This window comes from Doryrhamphus excisus, chromosome 12 (genome assembly GCF_030265055.1).
Source record: "Doryrhamphus excisus isolate RoL2022-K1 chromosome 12, RoL_Dexc_1.0, whole genome shotgun sequence".
NCBI lineage: Eukaryota > Metazoa > Chordata > Actinopteri > Syngnathiformes > Syngnathidae > Doryrhamphus > Doryrhamphus excisus.
In genome coordinates this window covers 14,009,219-14,017,624 of record NC_080477.1, presented here as the reverse complement: position 1 = coordinate 14,017,624, position 8,406 = coordinate 14,009,219, and positions in this window count along the sequence as shown.

Sequence of the window (8,406 nt, the reverse complement as noted above, 5' to 3'; positions counted from 1 at the left end):
TGTATACAGTTGCCCTGTGAGCTTCATTCGCTTGGTCATTGTTTGTGGATCTTGCTGCTTTAAATTTTGTCTGCGGTATCTGCAAGTAAGTTTGTTTGCTGGCAGCATTACGCAAAAACTACTTAATTGATTTCCACAAAACTTTTATAGAGGGGTGGGGCATGGGCCAAGGGAGAACCATTACATTTTGGTGTGGCTCCAAAAAGTTCTCAGTAAGTAATACTGTACATTAATCTTGATTATACATCTAGTCATATGCAAGAGGTTGGTATCTTTGAAGGTGTATGATTTGTTGTTAATCAGCCTTTGGTGGAGGTCTATCATTGTCAACGGCTTTTTTTTGGTATATTTTTAGAATGAGAAATGCAATTTATTAGGTCTTCTGATCAATAAATGGGAAATACATTTTCTTTTGAGTGATAAACGTCCCAAGCGCTCCGGGATTAAAAAAAAAAAAAAAAACTCATAAAGACTACTTTAAAAAAAATCTCAAACTCCCCCTCCTCAGTATTGTACATATCATCAAAAAATGAAGTCAAGCAGCCACATGATAAATGAGCATCTCCTTGCATGATGCTGCACCATTGTGCATGCTGTGAAGTTTATTTTATAGTGTCCATGATAAATGTTGTTTAGAGCGATTTAAGCGGCCCTTATGCTGGTGTCAGCATCTGACCCCTCCGCAGTGATAAAGCTATCAGTAAGAGAGAGCCCAACCGCAAGTGAAATATGGAGGAGGGACAAGTGTGCCAGATAAACTCCTGCATACTGGGCACGTGCCAACTGTGGGACTGAGAAGCGTTTCACTCTGATCTGCATAAGTCGGAAGGTTGTGGAGGGAGCAGTTATACTGTATATCCTTTGAAGATGACTTCAAATGAGGTACATTTCAAAAGAATGGTAAGTATAAACAAAGGCCTCATCATGAGTGAGAAAAACATTTTATATAGAAGAGTGGATAATACAGTATAGTATTAATATCAAGCAACAATAAATAAATAAAGCATAATATTATATATAACATGGACAATGTCAAGAGGAGTCATACATAAAAAGGGATTTTAAATATTTTTTAAATTTTGATTAAAAGGCTGCACAGTGGTTGACCGCGAGGCCACACAGCTCAAAGACCCGGGTTCAATTTCCCCGCTCAGGTATCTCTGTGTGGAGTTTGCATGTTCCCCCTATGCTTGTGTGGGTTTTCTCTGGGGACTCTGGTTTCCTCCCACATTCCAAAAACATGGTGGGGTAATTGGCGACCAGTCCAGGGTGTACCCCGCCTCTCGCCCGAAGACAGTTGGGATAGGTTCCAGCATGTCTGTGACCCTAGTAAGGATAAGGGGTATAGAAAATGGATGGATGGATTAAGAGAAAATGCTACTTGAGATGTACTATGTGTTCAGATTTCTTAATCATTAAAAAAAACCTGTACTTTTAATCCGAATGACAATGACAATGATATTATGCTGTTTCTTAGGGTCACCTTGTTGAGTGAAAGTGCAGAGTCAATCATTTGATGCTCACTGAATTGAGGTATAGTGAGGTACTTTGCAATAGGGTGGATTTGAAATAAAAATACATTCTGAATTGCATAACCCCATATAGGTTTACAGAGGCCACAAAGTTAGTAAAACCAGTGTGTCAAGTGGCAGTATCTTGATTTAGGCATCATACTTACAGTATGGTTGCAGTGCTAGTAAAAGAAGGGTGTTGTCAGGAGGTGGAGAAATATGCTTTGCCTCCTTCTTTTAGGAGGTCTTCCAAACCCAATGGGACACTAAAAGGCCACCGACGCAATCTCTCCTGCAAGCTCTATAATACACACACTGCTCTAAATGAGTAGCTGGTGTTGTCATGTGAAATTGAGACTTATTGGTTGCAATCAGAAAATGCGACAGGCTGGCCCTCTCCTAAGGGGGCAGGTCACCTCTAATGCCCCTGCCCTCTTCCTTTACTGGTGCTCTCTGCCTGTTTTTATTCCCATTTTCTGTCCACCCCCATAAGCGTTGTCATTTGTCAGACAGCTGACCGACGACTGGATACACAGTTCAAGCAAGTGTCCAGCTTTGTGACTGTGATTTTTATCTATCAATATAGCTGAGTGTAATATCAAGACATCCACGCCTCTGTAGCACACAACATGACATAACACTGCCAGCTTTACTTTGCTGACCTTTTTAAAGTACTCGCTCTAACTATAGAATATTTTCCATTGGGGAAAATTGTGCACAATATGTAAAGAATTTCATAATAACAATCGTAACATCTTGATATTAGATCAATCAGGCTCATGAAATGCCTGTCAAGCTTGATCAATTAAGATGTTCTATACAATTAGAAATAGTATTAATAGGAGGAAAAATCATCAGTACTGAGGTTATTATGACTGTTAGTTTATTTTTACTGCAAAATATGACAAAATTAGGAAAAAAAAACAACCCAACCCAAGATTTCCTACTGAAACATCTTGTAATTGTAGGTGAGATGTTGTTAGAATTAAATTGTGTATTGATGCATGTTTGCCAAGTCCATCCACTATGATGCCTTCCAGAATGTGAGATTGTTCACTTTTTAAATGAAACCACAGCAAAAAAAAAATCTAAAACAATGTTTGTGTTGCTGAGAAGAGGCCATTTAAACATGAGCTGGGTGTCATCACCACCCGTCTCCTCAATGTCAGGGGATCACTACACTGGAGGCAGTCAGTGGTGACATCACTCTAATTGTAACTGAATAATTCACATCTCAATGCACCTTGGAAAAAAAACAATGAACTGGATGTGCTGAAGTTCAACTATAAACAAAATGATAATAATTTTGTTTATTGGACAATAATCACCTATTCTGATTCAGGTCACATTTTCAGATGCAATTAAGCTGTCTAGACAACAGAATACAAATTAATAACAATAACAATTTGAAGTCGAATTTACACACAAAAGGGGGAAGTGATCAGCATAGAAAATTACCTCACAAGGATAATGTGGTGCGTGTGATGAGAACTTATATTTATAGTACTTGTGTGCCCTCTACTGGCATACTCCTCTAAGGCTACACATACTTCCTGTTGCTTTTGAATGTGAGATTACTCAGATAAATTACTCATAAGTATATAAGTCATATATAACTAGAACCACCTAGATGAATAAACTTAAATAAACTTTATTGGGAAGTGACAAGGCTTTTAAATAAACAAAATAAAAACTAAAGAGAAAAACTACTCGGCTCATTCTCTCGCCCTCTGACCAGCTTGATATTGACATTTTCCTCTGATTTCAAAAAGTGACTTATTAATTCTTAGATTTGATTCCATTCCAGAACCCTTCATGTCTCTTTTTAATTGCCATTGTTCACTCACAACAAGATTGTTGGAAGCCAACAATCTATGTTTCAACCCTAAACACTGATCCCTCAAACACTTATTAAACATATTTTGAATGAAAAATATATATAGTAGGTACTCACCACTCAAGGGCCCCTGAATGATAAGTACACTGAAAGAAAGAGACATGGTGGTAACAGCTACCCAGCGGGGGCCCAATGTGATTTTATGTTTTTTTTTCACATTATTGGCAGTGCCCCTGTTACCACTAATGAATGATAATGAAAGATGATCGATAGAACAGATGGAATCACAGTCATGGTCTAGCCTTGAGACCAGCACTACAATCACCTTCCATGGGCTGTAGCTCCTCCTCCATCTCCCTAATGTGGCTAACAGTGATACATACAGTATGTGCCTCTGCAGGCATCTGGGTTGTCCCACCTCGCTATCACGTCTACATAATCCACACTGCTTGTCTGTTGTAATTCCAGTAACGACTTCTATCCAGGCCGCATGTTGCCGAATGGTTAGCATGTTGGCCACACAGTCAGGAGATCGGAAAGACCTGGCATCCCTGTGTGGAGTTTGCGTGTTCTCCTCGTGCAAGTGTGGATTTTCTGCAGGTACTCTGGTTTCCTCCCACATTACAAAAACATGCCAGCTTAATTGATGACTCCAAATTGTCCATAGGTATGAATATGAGTGTGAATGGATGTTTGTCCATTTGTGCCCTGTGATTGGCTGGGGACCAGTCCAGGGTGTACCCCACCTCTCGTCTGAAGTCAGCTGGGATAGGCTCCAGCATACCTGTGACCCTAGTGAGAATAAGCGGTATAGAAAATGAATAAATGGGTTTCAGATGAGCATTGTTTTGGACAGTAATAAATAAGGTGATGCTACAGAGCTGTGTTTTACATCTTTTTTTCTCAAGGAAAAATGATTTCCTCTGGTTAGGGAGTACTTGGGAAAAAAACAATCACAGAAAAAAAGTTGTGAACTGCTTTTTTCTAGAAATAATAGCCGTCTATGGAATGCAGCAGTGAAGGCTCTTGACTGAAGAGTTTGTGTTTAGTGAGACAATGTTGCCATCTAGTGAGAGGTACAGCTATACGTCCTCAAATGCACTCAATGCAGTGTGCAGTGGGAGGGAGTGGGAGGGTGTAAATTGGCTTGCCTCTAATAGAAATACACTGTGATACTTTTTTACTTGGCATTGTTGTAGTTACTTGTTGTTGTACTTAACTATTTATGGCACAATGACACAGGATTTAATTCCTATTGTGTTTAAGCAGTAGCCAGCAAGACTGTGGAAGCTTCCACTCAATTGATTTTGTGTTTGTGTCAACTACTGTATCTATGAAAAATGTTTTTGAGACGTTTAGATGAATCCTTCTTCAATTGCTCTCTCATGACCTGTGTCTTCTTGGTCATTTTCTTCTCTTTGGTCACCTGTTTGGTAATCATGTTCTTGATTGTGATGTCAAAACAGAATTTAAGGAAATACATTCCGGTATTTCTCAAATATATCACATTATTTAATCAGTAAAATACCTTCACTAATTACAAGATATTTGACTTGGGTAAACAGTGACCTTACGATCACTCACCCGAGAAATGTAGTTAAATTAGTAACACTGCTACCGAACACTGTGTATTGGAGCAAAGTCAAATTGACATTGGTCCCGCACACTACATCCCTGACATCCCCTGGCTTCACCTCACAGGCACTCACACACTGGCAATCGAACAAGGACCTTGCCAACTCCAGGCACAAATCATCACCTAACTTAACATTATAGGTTTTTACCTCTTTTTAGCCAGGATTTTTTTTAATTAGGTTTAGGCGACCAACAATGAAAAATGTGTTCCTTTTAGTGCTCTTTTTATGTTTCCACGGTTCTGCTGTCTCCATCCATGTCAAACATACAGCAAATAGTGGACATTTGGTAGACAAAGCACTTTTTCTAGCACTCGAGCTAGACAGATCATGTTTTCTATTAATAACAGTACAAACAAAAGTATCAAATAAATATATTTTATTTCTTTACGACAGAAAATCCTAACCCCTCACTATTACGACTAAAAGTGCTTTGTTGTAGTAGTCACCCATAATTACCATTAGATAGTATACACCTACATTATCATATATCCATTACATAGAGTTTACTTACAATATATCACCTTGGTCAGGAAAGCCAATCAATTCTTATAAACTTATAAAAATAGATCACATGTTTCACCCACACAGGATGCACTGAAGCCGTTTATGAATTGAACTTGTGAACTTGAAATACAGTGAGTTATATTTTATGGAGGAAATACAGCACATGTAGTATGAATGAATGAATAAGATGGCCCTTTATTAATCTTGTCACTTATACAGAAGCAAAATTATGACATCATCCGTCCACACATATACAACATACTATACAGTGAGACAAGGGGTGGACAGGACTGGATGACTGGGCAGTGAAGGAGGGTGACAAAGGGGAACGACAAGAGAGTGAAGGGAAAAAAATAAAATTCCAAACTGAACTCCCAATGAAGGAGCATAGTGTGGGACTGTTAAAAAACTTACATTTGCACACATTTTTTACACAACATGAACACAAGACTACCGCCATGAAGGGGAAAGGTTCCCAGCGCGGCCCCCAGCCAGCCACACCTACCTGCAGCCAATTATGGCGCCAGCTGTGGTCCCCAACATGCCCCCATTGGGGGGATAAGAGGTGTGAGTGCATCTTTGGATGCGTGGGTACATGGACCGCGGATGTTCCCCCGTCAGGTGCACAATCTTGGAGCTCAGTTTGCAGGATGTAATTTCAATAAAACAGTAGTTGCCGTAGAGATGTCAGAGGGTGAACCCAGACAGAAGAAACAAACAACAGGTGTCCGTGAAGAAATAATTGAGGGTCGGAGCGTCCTGCTGTAGCAGTCTCTTGGGAGAAGTTGTTGTCACAACCCGACCTTGGTTTGCCGTGGGGGGCGTAAGCCAAAATCCAGATAAAGTATATTGTTTAGGTTCGTGCAAGTTGTCACATTCCAATAGCCAGGCCACTCTGTTTGCCCATTTTGGTCTCTCAATCTATCCAACGGCTGACGGCTTTACCCACAATATCAATCATGACGGGCAGCTGTTGGGGCGTGTAGAACCGCTGCTTCTGTGTTACGAATTCTGCGATGCACCAAGACAGTGCATAATATAAACAGCACCATACCTGTTGTCATGGTTCCAAATAGGTATACGTCTTTCATGTCCTCCACGGAAATGTGAATCGCCAGACACATGACCTTCCACTTCCGCCAACTGTCCATCATGTACCCATCAGTGACCGTTCCGTCTGCGCAGACAGCTTCCCCCAAATCCGGGCTTTTTGTTGAGAAGATCTTGTCAATTGTAGAAAGACCATTCAATCAATTTCATGATTTAGATTTCAAGAGCATTGCAGAGAGAGGTTCCTAAAAGCATGACACAGGACTAAAACAAGACATAGAAGCAAAGCAGGGAAGATAAGGGAGACGAGAGGGGAAAGATGCGACCGCCTTCGTTGAGAGCCAGAAGAAAGATATGATGTGCATTGACTACTTTTTTTTTTAACTTGTCTTGTTTTAGCAGCTTAGCTATGCCTGGAGGCTTTGTAGGCCAGGGTAGATTTTTTTCTTTTACCCCTTCTATTGCTGTCTGCATTGAAATGTATGCTACAATTGGGAATGCTACCAGAGAATATGTGGTAAGATAAGGGAGCACAATAGAAGACATACGTATATATATTACTTATTATAGCAGCAATGAGTTAATGGCAGCAAGAGCTATGAGATAGGTGATTATAACAAAGATAAGCCTGCAACTCATTTCTTGTGTATATGTATGTGTATACAGAAGATATACAACATTTCTAATGGATGTGGTAGTATATATCAATGGTGTGCATACAAAATTACAGCCCCCCAGGAGATCCCAACTCAGGTCATAAGGGCATCCGAAAAACCCTGAAAACACAACAGACCCGTGGCGACCCACCCCAACCCAGTGTATCCTCATCACAGGGCATCTGCATGCAGAAAGATAAGGGTCTGCAAACCTGCCGCCCCAAGCCCCTGAATAACTCAGACAGAACCTGGGTCTTTTGGACCGTCTGAAGCAATTCATAGCTGAGCTGTATGCCGAGGACATGTTCATTGCATAGTCTCTGGATTCTGCTCACGATCATGACGGCCAAAACCACATAGGGCATAATATGAAAGTATACGCTGATCAGCACTCGCATTTTAAGTCCAGACTACTTGGTTTATATGCCAACTCATGCTGCAGGAGACTGAGTTTCTAATATTAACAAGTTTGTGTGCTGACTCACGCTTGAGAATTTAAGTCAAAGTCAACATAGTGAGACAACTTGACAGGAACCGACCAAAGTAATTGTGGAAAAAATTACCACAATGACTTGACTTAACTTACCTTACCTCACAGCGCAACACAAAATAGGCAGCTCTATTGCTTCCCCACTTAAAATTGTGTGCTGCAGTGAAATGCGTCCAAGCTGAAACGGCAACTAGCCTGAAGTAGTGTTCCGCACCATGTCAAAAAATTGTCCTGCAGCCGTAGGGGGCGTCCAGGGAGGGCCTGTAGCTACTCCACTGGCAGAGAAGATCAATGGTCTCAACCTGTAGGGGGCCCAGTTGAGAGCCTGCCATTCATTTCATCAAGCACCAGCCAACCACATCACTAAAGCAATACATTCTTGGACCTATTCGTTCCACCACAAAGTTTCCATATCATTTTTCCTTATCATCTTTCCTTATCACCTTCCTGGTGTGGTGAAGAACACACCATGCAAAAATAGGAAAGTGGACACGCCTAAAAATGACACACCCAAATCAAGTAGTATACAATAGGTAGGAATTCTCACACTACCCGGAGAGAACAACCAAAGGAATCTAATCTGTGTCGTACAGAGAAGTCAGAACAGACATGCGGTAGGAAAACTACTGCACAAGTGTGACGTCACGGTGACTCCAAGATCACACCAGACAGGGATTCACACCAAAATAATGACCTTACATTTTTTAGATCAGTCCTTGAT